We start from the raw sequence: 18,960 nt of genomic DNA, 5'->3' as shown, positions 1-18,960 counted from the left end.
CCTTGTCTGCAGGGTGACGGGGCGAAATACCTGTGCCACTTGCTGCAAAGCCCAGAGCACCCAGTGCCCCACACCTTTGCACCGTCTTTAATGGACCCTTGGCACCTTGCCCCAGGGCTGGGGAGGTACAGTGGCACTGCAGAAAGAACCACAGCAGCCAAAACCCACCGGTGGTGCAAAAAACATTGGGTTTAACTTAGTGTTGAAGAAGCAGTGCAGATGCAGGTGGACTTCTTCCCAACTAACAAGTCTTCTCCCAAGGGATATGACAAGAGGAAATGGTCTCAAGTTGCGGCAGGGGAGGTTTAGATTGGATATTAGGAAAAATTTCTTCATCAAAAGGGTTATCAAGCATTGGAACAGGCTGCCCAGGGAAGTAGTTGAGTCACGGTTCCTGGAGGTATTTAAAAGACTTGTAGATGTGGTGCTGAGGGACATGGTTTAGTGATGGAGTTGGCAGCGTTAAGCTAATGGTTGGACTTGACGATCTTAAAGGTCTTTTCCAACCTAAATGATTCTGTGATTCTAACTGTTGCAGCAGTCTGTAAGCACGGTCTTCAAAATGCCTTTGGGGAGCAGGGTCTTCAAAATGCCTTTGAGGAGCAGGCTGCTCACATGGCTATGGGGTGGCCAAGTAGCACAAATCACAACCTGGCACCCGGATTGAGTGGTGGGGGGTTTGTGCAGGGTATGTGATATTGTGAATGGACTTGCACTGGATTTCTGTAAGGGTGGCAGAAGCTGTTAAGACTCAGCAGCGAAGTATTGGTAAATTAAGCCAGCGGCAGGCTGAGAGAGACTAGGTCAGCAGAGCAATACTGGTTTGAAACTTAAGTGCCCAGGGTTCATTAAAAAAGAAACCTTAATTACATTTTAATTTTTTACCTAATATGTGTTTAGAAGTATTATATTGTGTATAAGTAAATTATGGTGTTTTTTTAGAAGCCAGTAATGCTTCATATGTGTATAAAATAGAAGTTAAAGCACAGTAAAGTTATGTATATGTGGTAATCACCCTGTGCAGACACTACCAAGCTACGTTAAATTTTGCCTTGACAGTTTAGCTTTGCCCAAAAACCATAACGTAACGTGTTGGGCTTTCAAAGGCTTTTATGTCAACATCAACAGAATTTTTAGATTGCAATTTTGCAGCAAATTGTCATTTTTGTACAGACCAGTGAGGTTCAGCATGGTAAGAGGGAATTCATCCATCACTGGAAACCACATGAAAATGAGTTTTATTTGTTGTTTGGATTTAAATCAATTCTCTTTTTATTTCTATGCTTATTGATTAATTTAAAATATAGGAAAAAAAATTACTAGGTAATATTACAATGGCTAAATCTTGACAATAGTTCTGTAGGAAACAGACCATGTAAATGCAAAATCAGAATGGTGTGTTTTCCTAAAGTGGTACCATATGTTAGTTGATTAACAAGTTGTAGGGATATTAGAAGATCTTGGCTGCTGGTAAGAAGGAGCATCTGTTTTCTAAGTCTTTTATCTAATATGTGTAAAGCCTTTGCCAAGTCAAGTTTAAGGGTTTTTTGTTGGGTTTTTTTTTTTTTTTTTGGTATATCGGCTATAAATTCCTTGGGTATTTTTCTTTCCATAGGCAACACTAATGCATTCTTGAGGTTTAAATCTAACCCCATCCCTGTGAAGAAAATGCAGTAACGTTAAGACGTAATGCAGAATGTCCCATGTGTGGGTATTTTATACGAGCAGTTCAACATTCTTCCAGCATCACAGCTTGTATTTGGTGTAAGACTTTATGTTTTGTTTTGTTTTCGTCTTCAACCAGACATCAACCCCAGTAACTAAAAAGCAATTATAAAAGTTGGATTTTCATTTGGAACTTAGCAGTTCAAATTGCAGTGAGTGTGCAAAGTGCCAAGTGTGCGTGCCTGCGTGCATCAGCACTACAAAAACAAGTGTCAAGTTTTCACAAAGTAAAAAGTACCATCTTCCACTTAAGACCAATTTTAACAGTAGAGCTTAAGTGGTTAATCAGTCTTATTATACTGGCATGCAGCAAATGCTCTTGTGGTCTAGCCGGTTTTGGGGCTGTGGCTAAAAGTCTGAATCAACAGTCTGAGGCTTCACCCTGAAAACAAATGAGATCTTAGAGAAAGACTGGAGATTTTAAGTTGTTTCATGCCTGCCTTGCAGAGAACTTTGACTCCTCTGTATTTAAGATCACAGTGTGAGGTTTCCCAAGAATAACTCTTAACTTTTATTATCCAGGCCTGATAAAATTTTTGGTCTTTTCTCTCAGGTGAGGGATCTTACCTTAGCCATCTGCTTTGATGTAACTTCAGGCTTGGGTTTGTGCGTGCCACTGTTCGGAGTTAATGGGAGGAGAAGCCTGAAGCAGGAGCTGGCTGGCCATTAGATGTGGTAGACCAGCAAGGACAGAGTGTATAAGCTCTCTAGAGCAGCACTGTCTCCTTGTCTGCTGAGTGCTCTGGTGGCTCTGATTTATGCAGCCCGGCATGTCTTCCTGTGTGGTTGGTTTTGTTCCAATGGACAAAAGCAGTAGTTGGGGTTAGATGAGGCTTTGCAAGCCTCAGATTTAACTACCCAGAGACTTTTCTCCTGGTCTGAGGGAACCTGAGCACATTGACCCATCAGAGCAGGTGGGAGCCTTTAGTACAAGGAGTAAAAACATCAAAGAAATCATTTCTCTCGGTGTTTTTTCAGTGGGACATTCAGGTTTATGGAGAATAACTTTGTTTTGGATCCAGATGTAAACTGGCTGGGAACATTTCTGGTTTGTTTGTCTGTCTGTTTTTAATTTGATTATGTATCCTCTGCCATGGGAGAGATGTCTTACAAACACAGCCAGAGAGACTTCTTTAGGAGCAGCCTGTCTGTCTTCAGCATCTCTCTCTCTCTCTCTCTCCTTTGGCACTCCCACCCTTTCTGCTAGCGACAGCGCTGACAGCGTCGCTCCTTCCCTGCGCGGCTCTGGAATAACTTCACCTTCCACAATAATGTCAGCAGCTGCGTAGTTACTGCTGAGAAGAACAACAACTTCGTTTTTCTCTTCCCTTCTCCTTATAAAATGCCACGGTTGGCATCAGGAATACGCGACAGGTCCTGCCTGGCTGGGACCCCGTGGGGCGCAAAGGAGGGTGGGTTCCCCAGGAAGGCACTGCCCATTGTCCCCACTGACGGTTGCCCCTATTGCCCCCACGCGACAGGTCCTGCCTGGCTGGGACCCCGCAGGGCGCAAAGGAGGGCGGGTGCCCCAGGAGGGCACTGCCCATTGCCCCTATTGCCCCCATTGTCCATTGCCCATTGGCCCCACTGCCCGTTGTCCATTGCTCCCATTGTCCGTTGCCCCCGTTCCCCCCACTGCCCACCCCCCGAGGCACGGCTCCCCCTGTTACAAGCCTCAGGGAGCACACAGAACAGCCTTCTTGCCCATTCCTCTTTTATTGGGCTCATTTTGTTTCGCTGAGGGTGAGTGGCAAATGAAAATGACAAGATTTTTTAAATGTTTTTTATTTTTTCTTTCGAAAAGGTGGTTTGCATGTTGTTAATGTCCCCATGGGCAAAGTCTGATTTGCCCGTTCATCTGATTTCCCCTTACTTTCATTAGAAGGCTGTAATTTGAAGCTGCAGAGGAAGTTTTGAAACAGACAATGGGTGGAGAGCAACCTATTTTCTCAGTGCTTTGGGACTTTCCATGGTAGGAAACTGTTTGTTTAGCTTTGCAAAAATTGCATGTATTTCATTGGCAGGACATTGTGGTCATCAGACGGCTATGCTCAGAGTGAAAAGCTAGGACAAGTCTTAAGATGAAGTAGCAAGACAAGGAAGCAATTTCCCTCTCCTTCTGCTGGGCTGGGTGCTTTCAGGGACGGCAGCTTCAACGCCTGCAGGAGGTGGGTGCTCACTTTCCCTGTAGGTGGTCGCACTGATGCTGAACAGCCTTCAGCTGCTGGAACCCACCAGCCCAACCATCCGTTCTGTCCAGCTACCAACAGCTTTGAAACCTTAACCTTTTTAACCCTGCCTTCATCTGTACATACTGCCATGGCTTTTCTTCGTGTGTTTTCGGGGGAAGCTATATGGGGTAAAGTAAGATACGTTGTCAGCAAAATATGTTGAAGATGGGGAGCCAAGAGATGAGAGAAGGACCAGCTAAGCAGGCAGTCACAGGGTGTGTGTTGCGTGAGAGGAAGAAGTGTTACCTTCTCCGCCTGGTGCCATATGCTGCACAGACCTGAGATCCCGGTGTGGATGCCGGGATGTGTCTACAGAAATTGGGGTCAAAGTGTAGAAGGAAGTGCTGTTTGCAACTCTTCTGGCACCGCCGCAGCAACCACTCATGAAGTGTTACGGACAGAAGTTTAAGAGCAGGCTTCATGCTTTGGTTTTCAAAGCCTGGCCAGGAGTCATTCGACAACTCCATCTGGTGCGGGATTGCAAACAGAAATGTAGCGCAAGGGAAAGACAGACAGTCCTCAGCCTTGTAAAACAGCATTTTATGATGGTGAGAGTCTCCTTAGAATATGCTTCGGGTTGGATTGTTTTGCTTCAAGAGAGAAGTGTTTAAGAAACTGATTGTCTAGTCTGCTGGCAGCAAACCAGTATGACAGAAAGTGTTAGGCAAGAGTAGAAATAGGAAAGTCTTCATACAGGCAATCTGGAACATGAGTCGAAAATTTAGGATTAAATATATGCTTGGCTTTTGAGGAAAAGTCTACATGGGAATCACCCACTGTCTGAAACATTGTGCAAAAGTTAAAAAGAGCATTTGAAGCTATTTCCATGTATAGACAGTACATGTTTTTCCAAATAAAAAAATTAATTTTATTATATGCTCCAAACTATTTAAGGAAGTGTGATACCATCCAAAAAGCCATATGTGCAGCTGTTTTCAAGAGACCACCACTGCCTCCAATGGAAAGCTGCCCACTGAACAATCAGTGCAGTGAGTCTGTGTGTGAGTCACCTCCGGTAACACCAGCCCCATGTGCTTGGGGCATTGAGTCTAACTCGTGTGCTGCTTTAGCGTCATGGAGAGACATCTCGGGAGACTAATTCACCCCATCCTAAAATAGGTGTCTAGAATGAGTGGGATGAGTAACCTTCAGCAGGCTCCTGTTTCACCCCTGTGGTTTACTAGGTGAACAGCTTACACTAGTTGCTTGTGTTTTTGATGGCTGAGACTGGGTGAGGTGCGGCAGGTTGGCTTCCCTTCAGAAGAAGGAAGCTCTGTGATTCTTTGGTGGTATCTAAGAAGTCCCATCAGCTAGAAAACAGCACTCTGATTTGCATTGTCAATATTGTAGATGGGTGTAAAACAGGTCTAGAACAACCTGTGCTTCAGCCTGCAGCCACCTGTGCAGGTCTGTATGCAGTGGCCTTGGTCTCCAACAAAGGACAGATTTGGCTGCTTTGTCCAAAGAGCAGTATGCAAAAGTTGCTTATGCAAGGTGTTATGAACTGGGTGTGCTCCACACCCATGAACCTTTTGTTTTGTTTTTTTTTTTTAACCTCATCAGATTTTCTGGGTCAAGAGTTACTGAGATACATCACTGTATATCATGTCATATATACATCACTTTGAAAAACAGTATTTAATCATGCGAATAAAATGTTTACAAAGAGTGTTCTCCAACATATCCCAGCAGCTCCCTGTTACTGCAGTAGCTCCAAGTGCACGACACTCCCTACTAGTCTGATATGTTTCTGCAGTTAACACAAAAGTACATAATCTCAGGTATGAAACTGCCATTGCTTTCCTACAAGTTTGATAATTCAGTAAGAACTGCTTTCTAAAGTACTTGAAAATCTAATGAGATTCTGGATAGGCCTCTTTCAAGTCAGCCAGTCATAACATTCCTTGAGAAATTGCTAGTAAAAAGTTTCTTACCGTGCATAGCTGCTTAATAAAAGGTGTATTATTCTTTGCCCTTGAAAAATCTCCTGACTAACGGAAAAAAAAAAAGAAAAAAGCTCTCCTGTTTTCTTGGAACAGGAAAGCAGGGAGGTGGTTAGACATCTCAATGTGGTGAGGAAATAGCAAAAACGTATTTCCAAAGAACTGCAGTGACAAAACATCTGATGTCTTCATGGAGAGGTTGTGTGCAGTAGTGTGGGCAGATATTCAAATTCCGTGTGTTTAAATGAGCAAATTGCCAATGATCCTCTGCTGCCAGGTCCCAGTACTACGCTGTGGAGAACTGTGCGCTGATCTGCACAGCCTTGCCTGCCCTCACCCTGGGTCCCATATCCCAGAAAGATGGGGAAGGGACAAGGGAGGCTTGATGCCACCCTGTGCTTCAGCCTGAGTCATGTCACCTGAAGTCCTCCCGAGTGGCCTCTCAGTAGTGGGGAGTTAATGAGGGAGAAAAGATGATCTCAGCCCCCCAAAGCCGTACAGATCCCTTACTCAAAAAGTTTAATAGCGTTCTGACTCTTGGTGGTAGCCAGACCTTCAGATGCTGATGCCCTGGAAGATTTACCCTGCATTGTCTGCCACCTCTGTGGAATAGCTGAAGCACTGCAAATTCATTCTCTAGCTTCCACTGCACTAACTCTCCTGTGTAGGCAAATGTTCAGGCCATTTTTACAACAGATGGGACAATAAGACTTAACGTGCTGTATTCTTTCCCATATCCTCCCTCCAGTAGGAGATTTCCGTACGATTCTCGCTGCACAGCAGAGTGTTTTGGTTGGGTCTGGGGTTGTTATTTTTCTATTATAATGTAAGTCCTTCTATTTCTTTATGTTTAGCATGTATGACAAAGTGTTCCTGTCAGCATTAGGGCTTCTTAGTAGTTGTAGCAGGTCAGACCATAGGTCCAGCCTGACATCCTGTCTAGAACGGTGATGGTTACCTAAGGAAAAATACAGGATCAAGGAGAGTATGTAGTGATACTTCTGGAATATCCTCCCAGCTCCCAGCAATATGCGATTAAGGGATTACTTGAAAGAAACCAAAGATTATGTCCTTTTTCATTTCTAACAGTGCTCAGTGGAATTTTTTTCCATTAACTTGGGTTTTTTATAATTTTTTAAACTCCACGACTGCAGTGTCCTATAGCAAGAAGGTCCTCAGCTTACCAGCACTTGCGTAGTGCCCTGTGAAATTAATATTCACATCTATGTATTTTTGAATCATTAGCCAGCTTGTTTCATTTGATGACCCTACAGGCTGTATTGAGGGCCCTTCTTTATTCTGCTTCTGTCACTCATATTTATAGACCTCAAACAGGTGTTTGAGTCATCTGTTTTCAGAATGGAGAGTCCTACATAATTTAGTTGTTCCTTGTACAGAAATTGTTCTATAACTTTGATCATTCACACCGCCTTTTTCTTAATGTTTCTATTTCTGCTATATCTTTTTTGACCTGGAGTGAAATAAAACTGCACACGATATTCAAAATGTGGGTAGACTGGGGATTTGTACAGTAGCATAATGATATTATCTGTCTTGTTCACTGTTCTTTTCCTAACATTTTCTAACACCTATTTGTTTTTTTAATCACTAATGAGCACTGAGCTGAAATTTTCACAGAATGGTTATAACCTCAAACTCTCTGTTTGAGTGGTAATAGTCCGGTCAAAGTCAATGTGCATCACTTTACATTTATCTACATGGGATTTCGTCTGTCACTTTACCGACAGTCAGTGAATCTTGTGAAGTCTCTTCTTCATAATCAGCCCTCGTCTTAATTCCACTGCATAATGTAATGTTCTCAGGAAGCTCTGTCACCTCACTTATACCCTCTTTTCCAGCTCACTAACGTTGAGAGCTGCCTGGACCAGTGCATGCTCTGTGATGCCACTGGTATTCTTCACCCCCTGGGAAATTTGGCTTTTGTTCCTATGGGGTTTTCCTATTTTTATTCAGGTTTTTTATTGACGGGAGGATCTCGCCTCTTTGTTTCTTTACCGAGGGATGTTGCTACATGCCCTGTGGAAATCCAAGGGAACAGTATCTGCTGGCTGTCCTGTGTCCATTCTCTCCCTGGGTTGGGAAATAGAAATGCAGTTCTTGCTTTGGCTTTCCTTGACCCATATGATCTTTTGTTTCAGGTTCTGTTTGCAACATTAAATTAATTTCACAGGACCACATTTGGGTTTTGCTACTTGCCTAACACTTTGTCCCCATGCAATGTGTTCAGAATCCTATTGGGGGGTGACATACCTTGCTTTCTGAAGTCAGGGGGAGAGTTTATGGTTCTTATTTTAGCTCCATCAGCAAAAGAAAATTTTGAGCAATGGTGCCTCTGTGGCTGAATTTGTGGTTTATTGAAAACTGTGGCAGAGCCCACAAGAAGAAGAAATAATGTCTGATTTTAAATTTCAGCTGTTGGCTGCAGCTGCAGCTTTCAGAAAGCTTTCAGTCTGGTTCCCGCCCCATTTTCTCCTAGTTTCCTTTTACTGCAAAAGGAAGCTGAATTACAGCACTGAACACTCCATGACTTTGGTTTTTTTAGTATGCAAACAACTTAGACTTTAAATGGCATGGCTTTCAGCACAGGTATTATCAGATGTACATTATTTGAGAAGGAGCTGAAGATACAAAAATTTTTAATTCTTTTTTTTTAAGTCTGAATATGTAGCAATGTATTAGATGTTTAAAAAAAATAGAAAGTGAATGATTTAAGCTGTCTGCAAGCGGCTGAGTTTTTCTGTTTATATTTTATTGAAACGTCACTCCTTCAATGAACTATTAGCCTCAGAATCAACAGTTACTTGTCGTGTATCGAGTAAAGCTGCTATATTCTTACAACCGGTGACAGCATCTGCAAGATGAAGGGGAATTAGTTTTTAACCAAATAAAGAATCCCTGCAGCATGGCAGTCCCGTGCTGATAAAGACAGCTGAGGAACTGAAAACATGCTACCTTTCAACAAACGAGGCTTTATTCATGTCTTGGAAACACTCCTGAGATTTGCATGGAGCTACGGAGAAAATGTATTTAGTGATGATTTGCAAAGCACTACCACAGTCTTAATGTCTGCGACTAAAATCAAGTACAGTGCAAAACCGTGTTGAAAAAGGACCTCATGCTGCCCAGGAGGCCCAGGGTGGCCATGTCCTCCAGAGGAATATTTCTCAGACTCTTGAAGTCAGAAGACCACCCAGTCTTTTCCTTGCAGAGTGGGGAAAACAAACAAATTAGCTGCTTTGATGGCTGGGGAAAGAAAGTGATTGATAATTATTGCCTCTAGCGTTTTACCCCCTAATTGTGGTATTCAGCCTGTATTTTCTGGCTGCGTTTCGGCAGTTCTTTAGAAAACTCCTCAGATGTGAATCACAGAATACCAAGTTGGAAAGGACCCCAAGGATCATCTGGCAAAAGCCAAGATGGCCCAGAACCCTGTTCAGCTGAATCTTAAGTGTGTCCAATGCTGGGGAAATTTGGTTTAGGTGTTTCAAGGGATGTCAGACCTGTAAAGCCTACTGTTCTAACTCTCATTCTGCAGACCACCTTTGGCACTTAGGCTTACTCCCATAGCCTTGGACAGAGGATATCTCTGGATAGAGCTTCTCTACCAGGTTCCAGTTATTCTTGATTTGAGCTCTTACAGCAAGACTCCTTGCAAAAAAGCAGACTAAAAGCATTGAATGGTTACTGCTCATGGGTTGCAAACTCATCCTTCACTTACCCAACGCCCTCTTCCAAGGGCATTCCTGCATTACTCTCTGCTGTGAGAGAGGATTTTTAGGAGCTTATAAAACTGAAATTGGGGCATGTAAGTAATATTGTCATCTTGTCTCAAAGATATTTTGATACTTTCCTTCCAGCACTTTGCCCAGAATTTCCTCCAACTGGTAAAAGGATTTAGATATTATTCCAGCTGCAGTGTTGAAGTAGTATCTTTTAATGGCAGTTGTAGAGCAAAAGAGGGGAAAAAAAAAAAAGTGTGAATTTATCACTGGACCATGTTATGCTAATTATGAAAGATTAAGGCAGTAGTATGAAAATGATAAATAAAACAGAATAAATCACAAAGTTATCTGCAGATGAGTCTTGGAAATCAGAGTACTGCAGTATATGCATGTGCAGTAAAAGCTGTCTGTGTTACCAATTAGTATTTAATAACCTTTTCCTTTGGAGTGAAGAAAATCTGTCACTGTCACTATTTACTGCCTCTTCCCTATCCTCAGCTATGCTGCATGTAAAGGCCTGTGCTGTATTATGAGAGAGATTTGTATATCTCAGTGCAGACTTGCAGTTCGTAAAGGGAGATAACTAATACAATGTCATTTTCTGTTGTCAGTGGAGAGCTCACCTGTGAGTCATCACATTGTTTGAAAAGTTTTTGTAAGAAATACAAAACAGTTGGAATTAAATTGTCTTGGGTTATGCATTTATTCATGAGAGAGACAGAAGCTCTAGCTCTGAATGAGCTTAAACCTTGTATGACACCTTTCTATGCTGACGTTGCTTATTCTTGCCTTCACCCCAGGCAATTCTTTGCGCTTCTTGGAGCCTGATGAGACAGATCATTGCTACTTTTTCTCCCTTTTTATCTTTCTGCAAAAATGTTGCACAGAAGGGGGAGACTTCCCCTTGTAGGAGAAGTAGGATATGACACCAGATTCATGTCCCTGCTGTTCGCTCGGTGCTCGGACGTTTTGCCCTTGCCAAACCCAAAGTATTTTCTCTCTCCCTTTTTGGGAGGAGGCAGCCGTGGCCACAGGCTCCCTGTCCCAGCTGGGGAGAGTGCTCCAGCCTCACACCCGCTTCCCTGGGAGCTCTGTGCTGTCGTGTAGCATCCAGCTGCACCGGTGTTTTCAGAAGTAAGCTTTGGTCACGTACCCCTTTGCTACTGTTAGTATATTAAATTCAGAAGAACAGGCTCTGATAATCCTGCTGGCTGTACTGCAGGGGGAAGATGGGAATACTAGAAAGTTAAAAGAGGCAAAGTCTTGCTTTCCAAGATGAAAAGCGAGACTGATGCATGATGCAAATCTTCAGGAGCTCAGCTGACATGAGTGGTTGAGAAGGATGCTCTGAGGTGCTTTCTCTCCGAGCGCAGGTCCTACAGCACTGGTGGGTCTGGCTGACAAAGAGGGAGTAAGTCTAATCACTGAAGATAAGGCAATTTTACCTTGAAGAACTGGGAAGCAATTTCTTAGCACTAAGGGTAATTAAACATCAGTCAGTTAACTACAACATAGTCTCTGAAATGAGAATGGGTATATTTGCAAAGCCGTGTTAGCCCAGGTGCTGGGAAGAAAGTCCCAATTTAACTGGGGTGGTTGTGGCAGGGTGGAGGGTGATGGCTGTCCTCCTGCTCCTGTACATGGTGTGCCTGAGCCATCAGCTCCGTCAACCGCCTTCATGGGCCTGTGTGCTGAAATCCCTCAAAGAACACGCTCTGTATTAAAGACAGTGATTATAATCAACTGCCATGCTTCAGCCTTCCAGCTGGTAAGGTGCAGCATTCAGGAGGATTTGTCCCCCTCAATGTACAATGGGTTAGGCACCTTTCCAGAAGCTTTTCTTTTTTCCCCTCAGGTACTTTTTAAAGCATAAGAGACTGGCTGTGCTGGAAAACAGTGGCTGGATGTGTGCACCACAGCTTTGACGTTAGGATAGCTTTGGGGTTTTTTTAAGGTGGATGTCTGATCTGGGAAATTAAAGGCAGAGGAAAGAGCTTTCCTCAGGATTAAGTCAGTTGGGAGCTTGATGTCCTCCACTTTCTTGTGCTGATCATCTGGGTAGATCTCATTGCACGCGTGGTGGGGTTTGAAGCAAACACTAGTGCAGCTGCGGCATTGGTCTCCTGAGATCAGTAACATCTTGTTCGTCTCATTTAAGTGTTTGGCCTTCGTGTGAGAGCCCCACATCAAAGTTAATGGCTTGTGATAGATGGGAAGTCGGACAAGATAATCAAATGGTCCCTGTTGCCCTAAAGCTAAGAAATCCTAAATGCTGAAGAGTGAATTAATAAGCGTGCATCCCGGCAGAACAGATTGGGCAGGCCTGAGAAAGAACAGGAGTGCCATTGCTGTCAGCTCTGATTGCTTTCTTACTAATCAGGAGTCTTAATGATAGCATCAGCATGGTCTGGGAAGGTCAGAGAGGCACTTTTGAAGGAAGGAGATGTACATACTGTTGGAGAGGTCATTGATATATTTACAAGTAGCAGGTTCTCCGCTAGCCCTCTGCTCTTACATCTGCCTTCAGGAGCTGGAGTTCTCCAAAGAGCAGAAATAAAAGCTTTGCAAACAGCAACCTGTGACCATCCACACTGGGCTGAAATTCCAATCCACATGGAAAAAAAAAACAACCTGTAAGAATTTATTCTGTTTGTCTTCACCTCTTTTCAGGTGTTCAGATTGTCATTTGCTGTGTAGTACTGTGTTTTTGGCAGGAGACAGGGAGAAACTGTAGTAAGAACAACTAAAGATGTCCAACTCATTAGGTCAGAGTGCCACTGGCCTTTCCCGTGATTTTAATCTGAGCATCAGAAAAAAAATCTAGTTCTTGCCAATGACATTGTGGAGAAAAATTGAATATATGATTTGGTACAGCCCAAAGATGAATAAAATGAATAGTGTTCCCAAAAAAGTGACTTTTCAAGAAAAACTATCATCAAGAATTGTGTGAATGCTGTGGGTTGGCACCACTGGTAACATTGTGTTAATTTCTAATCATTATTTACTAGTTGTTTTATTTAAACCATTGGTTTTGGTAGAATATTTATCAGAATTGCCTGTTGATAAGTAAGTAGTTATGGTAAGCACAACATGATTTATTTGTGTTATTTTTGTTATTTTGGACCCAGGCTCCATCAAAGTGCAGTTGGTCTTTCCTAGCAATTTCAGCAGTCACCTGACAATCTTATAAACTCTGTGTCTACTTGGTAGCAGCTGAAATAAAGGCTCTCTCATGATACTTTTTAAGTATGATTGTACTTTGCAGAGAGCAACTCTAAATACCTTTGATCACTAAAGCATGCCGCCGCCTACCTTTCCAACCACATCCTGCAGACGTCCGTGAAACCAGCAATAGTCAGTGTTTCAGGCATTAAGTTGGTCGTTCTGGCAATGCTAAAGAGTTGGACCAGTTTGAATCCCAGCTCTCACCAAAGCTCTGTTTGAGTGAATTCATCCAAAAGGGAACATATCAAAACCAAAATGCTTTACGCTAGGGAAAAATAGAATTTGAATGTAGAGCAGATGGACTTAAAAGTGACCTTCTCCCCTCCCTTTATTCCACCTCCCTCAGAAACTATTCCCTACACTGCTCCTTCCCACCCACATACTGCATTTTATTTGATTAAACTCTAGTGATTGAAATTTCCACGATGTAAGGCACATTTCCCTTCCACAGAGTTATTTGTTTGCTACCTTACAAAACCAGATGTTCATATTTTCTATTTCTGTGTTTGCGGCTGATCTCGTGCCTTACCATAGGTGATTCTGTACAGAAAGTGTGATGGGTGAGGAGCTGGGTTCTTCTGCCAGGCTGGCAGGCACGAGGAGGAGCTGTAGTGTGCCCAGGGTCTTCAGTTCCAAGCTGGCTGCACGGGTGGCAGTGTACTGATGTCAAGGATAGCTTGGTACAGTGGGATGAAAACAACCGGGGGGTGTGTGTGTGTAAAAAAAGTGTGAAATAAGGTGTTGCATTACATGAGCCAGAAACACGCGTCCTGTAATTATGCTCATTTAGCTCTGTTCCATCTTGCCTTGGGAGGTGGGAAGGGAAGTCACATTAAAGTCTATCTAAGATGAGTTAGCTTTGTTGGGATCGTCCCAAATTAGAGAGGGAGATAAAGTTATGGATGAAAGAGATGAATCACTTTTTTTTTTTTACTTCTCCCCATTTGAATGTTAGTTCTTCTCTGTGATGACCACAATCCTTTTTCTCAGTGTGTGCACCAGTGTTTACTGCTTTCAGACCTTCTCCTTTATTTAAAACATTGGAGAAGGAGGAAGGAAGCAAGAATAAAACTTGGAAAACAGAAAACCTAACCTATTTGTACATGATGTAGGCATCCAGGTGTGAGAATTTTGAGCTTGAACAAAATGTCTTTTGGAGTGAATGAAGGATGCTGTGCTACTTGGAGATGCATAAGGCATGTAACAGCACGGTGCTTGTTGGCTGAAGGTGAGCTAGGACGCTGCATCTCCGCTGGAGACCTCGGCGATGCCAAGCAGCAGGTGATTATAGCTGCTCCTCAGAGCTCCATTTGAAATGGAATTGGGAAGATGAATGTATCTTCTGCCTGAATATCTCATTCTCTGCCTCTTAGAGACTCTTTTTAATAGTCATTTTAGTGATTAAGGCTGGTGGTGCCTCTTGGCACCACTGTCAGTCTCAGAATTTCTCTGAAGAGCTGAAACCTGTAGGTCTGACAAGACACCACAAAAGTCTGTTGAGGAGGTGTGTAGAGAAGTTCATGCTCAGTTTTCTTTTTTGTTTCAGCTGGAGTGTTACCATCTCACTCCTTTGGCTGGTTTTGCTTTGCAAGTACGAGAGTTCTTAACTGAACTGGAATGTACAGACTATAAATATTGAAACTCTCCACAAGTTTTTTAACAGCAAAGGTAATTTTGTGATAAATAATCCCAGAGGTTGTATTAGTCTTTTTGTCATCATACATTTTAAAACCAAGTTCAGATGTTTTTCTTTAATTTAACCACTGAATAGTTTAACCACTATCCTTACATTAGAGATAGGACCCAGTTCATTGAAATCCCTTACTAAGCAGTTGAGACTAAATTATCATAATTATCATAAAGCCCCCCTCCACATCTTAAAACTCTGCGATTCCTTATTGTGCAATACCAAATAAGCAAACAATTAATTTTAAAATTTTACTAAGCAGTTGAGACTAAATTATCATAAAGCCCCCCTCCACGTCTTAAAAGTCTGCAATTCCTTATTGTGCAATACCAAATTAGCAAACAATTAATTTTAAAATAGTGTAAATCATCTTCCTCCCCAGATCTATTTGCATGGATTCGTATCGATAGACCTCAGAGATTTTTTTAATTCTGGTTGTACATGCTAGTGGCTAATATATCATCTTCGATTCGTATCGATAGACCTCAGAGATTTTTTAAATTCTGCTTGTACGTGCTAGTGGCTAATATTATTATCTTTGATAATATGCTATCTGAACATAGTGCTTTTCTTTTAGGGGTGAGTCTATTTTAGTTATTAAGCATTGAGAGACCACACCAAGGACCGCAGTGAACTCGCTGAGCACAAAGGAGAACAGATGAAATGCAGCACTGAAGCTGCTCTCTGGTGGCCAAGGTGGAAATCAGAGTTTTGCTACCCTCGGTGCTGTTTTTCCATAGTTAGTTAAAGTTACTTCCTTCATTTGAAATCTGACCAGTTGGTAGCGAATGGCCACCCACAACTCCTTGGCATTGAGGGAATGTTTCCTGACCTGCTGGAGCATCCAGGGAAGGCCTAAGCAATCTCTGGCCGCATCATGGCTTGGAGAGATGCTGCAGAGTGACCCTCTTGAGTGCTCATAATTCCTCCCAGACTTCTGCTTCATCACTCCAAATTCTAATATTTATTTTGTTTCTGGACTACAGGCTAGGACTGGTGTTTCTGGACCAGTAGGCTAGACAGTGTCAGGCTGGTTCCTGCAGAGAGCACTCATTATGTCTTTCTCAGTGGCTACATGATTTCACATGGACATTGAGACAGCTCTTTAATTAGGGGATGCTTCTTCTGATTTAACTATTAATAACTAACTTCCCAGTTTTTTTAGCTGTGAATAATTGCCAGAGCCATGGAGTCATCACTGTATATTATAAGTTTGGCTAATTGAACACAGCCAGTATTTGTTAATTGTTCCTTTTATGCACATGCTAAACCCAGAAGTGTTTAAGTTGCTCTGGGACATTAATTTTAAACACAATTAAAACAGCATAACCCGTTAGCAATTATTCTCCATGCATTGTTTTGATACTGATGGGTCCAGATCTGAGCACCATAATTAAAAGGAACCACTGTTATTGTTGATCCCGCAGATAAACAAATGTTGATTTCGTGCTGTGAACTGGTTAATCAAGTTTATTTAACTTGTCGTTCATGATTCATCCCTGTGACTGTGCTGGGGAGCTTTTTATTTGAGCCTAACAGTGTAATGGTTCTGGCTGTCTCCAGTTCCTCAGCTGCTAAAGCAGTTTCACTAATTCTTTTAAACAGACTTAGGTAACATCTTAAGGAATGGCATTGTTACATATATTAATTAAATCCAGTTTGGGACCAAGGACTTTTCCCTTTAAGTGAGGACATGTTTTGAGACTTTACTGTCCCAACTGTTCCCTGTCCTGAGCAGCAGCAGAGGCCATTATGTTTCTTCTGAGGCTGGGCAGGCTCTTCTGATTTGTTTGACTTTGATGACACTGAAGTGTGCCATGTTTAGTTTCACCTTTTGACAACGGTCTTTAATCCCCTTCCAGAGACTACTTCTGCAGCCACAGAAGTTCTCCCAAGGTGACACCCAGTTTTCAAGTCACACGTCCTCAATCAGATAAACAATCTCTCTTAGATCACCTCTGCATTTTGTGGGTCCATGTTGCTCAGGCCCCTTACAAGCATCAGCAGTACCATTTACTGTCAGTCTCAGCAGTGGGAGCCTCTTGCTGTGGCCATGAAAGCAACAGTTTCAGACCAGGTTGGTACCCTCCCAAGAGGTACCTGGCTGCTTCCTAGGACACCCCAGTGAGAGAGTCTGGGAGACCTCAGTGAGAGAGTCAAGAGACCAACTCTCTGTTGTGCTTTTGGCTGTGGAAACTAACGGTGCTGGCTAAAAGCAGATATTTTAATTTTAATGATTTTTTTATATCTTTTTTTTAGACTTAAACTAATTTTCTAGGTTTTTTTTTTTTCCCCATGTGGATGGAGGTAAAGCCTCCTAAGGGGCTAGAGTGCATTGATTTCAACCTTATTAAGGCTCTTGGTACAACCTGTACTGATCTCCAGAACTAACCCTGCTTATGTGTGAAGCTGCAAAGGCATCTTCCTTTTAGGCATCTGTAGGCAAGTATGTTTTGTGCTTTCCATTGTGCTATCCATTTCAGGATAAGGTCTTTTTAAATGCTTTTAGTTTCCTGACTCTCATTTTCTGAGCCCTGTGTACAGGTAATGTCTTGGTACAGCTTTCATGTTGCTACTCCAGGCAACTGCACTGGCTTTCTTTTCTCATCAGGGGTTTCTGAGTTATTTTATATTTCTTGAAGCCGGTGGTGTTCACTATTCCTGTAAGACCTCTCTTCTCCATCCAGCTGGCTGTGAATATAAGTTGCAAGAGGCTCATCATGTTTGTGCAGACTCTGGGAAACCTCAGTGTTAAAGGCACATTCCTCCATATCACAAAAGGCAACATCAGATAAGTGGGATGGCTGGCCATCACTTCTCCTTCTAAAATAGTCCACAATCAGAATGAGCAGGAGTAACCCATGGCCAGTAAAAACACTACTCTAAATACAATGTGTATCACACTGTTTTCTTTATATTGCAGGACAACTACAGAAGTATTCTGTTGGGAGCACTGTACTGCAGACCTTAAATAGCAGTGCTAATGTTTAGATTGTATTTTCATCTTTTCTCTGTTTTCCGTGCCAGATTTCTGGGACTTTTTCCAGGTTCCAAGACCATATAGAATTAATTGTTAAAAAGGAAAATAAATATTGCTTAAGTGCTAGAGAATATGTATGTCTCATCTAGTGAACAATAGTTTTGTTCATTTATCAATTGTTAATTGTCATTTTCTCAAAGGCTTTTTCTGTCTGGAAGGGAGACGATTGGGGCATAAGGAGAGTGTTTCTCCTTGAGCTTCTGTATTGAATTTATATATACACTAAACATTTCTGCATTCAATAATCTAAGTAGACAGGATGACATTTCTGCCAGATCGAGATGTAGAAGGAAACGTAGGAGAATTTTCCTAGCCTGTCTGGTCTGGATGGTTGAGAGGTCATTGCAAGCAATTTAGCTGATGTTATATTGAAGTCAGAGTTGTAGAAAGCTTGGACGACCAGATTATGCTTGCTGTCTGGTTAAAAAGACATCCAAGGTACTAACTGTTATCTGGTGTTGCAGTATGAGGATGATTTAAGCGAGAATTGCATCTTTTTATTAATATCTCCGTTATGCTTTGTTCTTTACCTAATTCAGAAGTTGTCCATGGATAAACTTTCTGGTCGTGAGGCTGTAACTCAACACTCAGCTTGTTCCACCATCTCTGGCTCTGCATTATGATTTTGATAGACTAATTTGGTCTGATATTCTCCACTAAATCAACACATATGGCATCTGCTGGAATCTGTGGGATTTGATCTCATCCTTCTCAGCCACGTTATTTTTCGCTTGCAGCCCAGTGGACCTATTGATTCTCATGCAGGCTTCCTGCCTCTGATCTGCCAAAAGAGAATTAGTTATATGTTTCTATATGCTTTGCTACTGAGGCTTCAAAATCCCTCTTAACCGAAGTCCCTGCTTACATATTGCTACCATTCATTTTTATTGGCTTCACTAAAGTTGAATTCCTGTATCTTGATTTTTCCCTAATTCATTCTCTGAGCAGCTTGAAAGAATCCAACAGAAAACAAAACCTCAAAGCGCTTATATAATGAATTACTTTTAAACTAGACGCTAAAAAAAAAAGACAGAGGGAGCATTTATCAGGAACGTTTGCGGTCTTGGTGGTTACGAGCTTAAAAAAAAATATTGGGTGGAAGGGCTTTTTGTCCCATGACAGAGATTTAAAAGGCTAGTAGGGATTGGGATTCCAGCGGGGACCCGGGCCCGTAATCACGTTTGAAATGTTCCCTTTCATAAGGCTGTGCCGCGGGGAGCCGAGCGGGGCCGGGGGCTCTCCCGCAGAAAAGCCCCATCACCTGTTGGGGCCCCGGGCTCGGGGGGCTCGTCCGGTCGCCCCCGCCGCCGCCCACCATCGCGGGGGGACCCGCCGCCGGCACCGCGGGCATGCGGGGCGCTTAGAG

The 18,960-nt window shown here is 42.6% G+C and overlaps 1 protein-coding gene across 2 annotated transcripts in view; it reads left to right on the top strand.

Moving 5' to 3' along the window:
• KIAA1217 (KIAA1217 ortholog) overlaps positions 1-18,960 on the top strand; it is a 357,518-nt gene that overhangs the window by 147,177 nt on the left and 191,381 nt on the right. The window lies entirely within an intron of this gene.

This window comes from Calidris pugnax, unplaced genomic scaffold, assembly GCF_001431845.1.
Source record: "Calidris pugnax isolate Ruff unplaced genomic scaffold, ASM143184v1 scaffold19, whole genome shotgun sequence".
Taxonomy (NCBI): Eukaryota; Metazoa; Chordata; class Aves; order Charadriiformes; family Scolopacidae; genus Calidris; species Calidris pugnax.
This window is presented reverse-complemented; position numbering and strand designations above follow the sequence as displayed.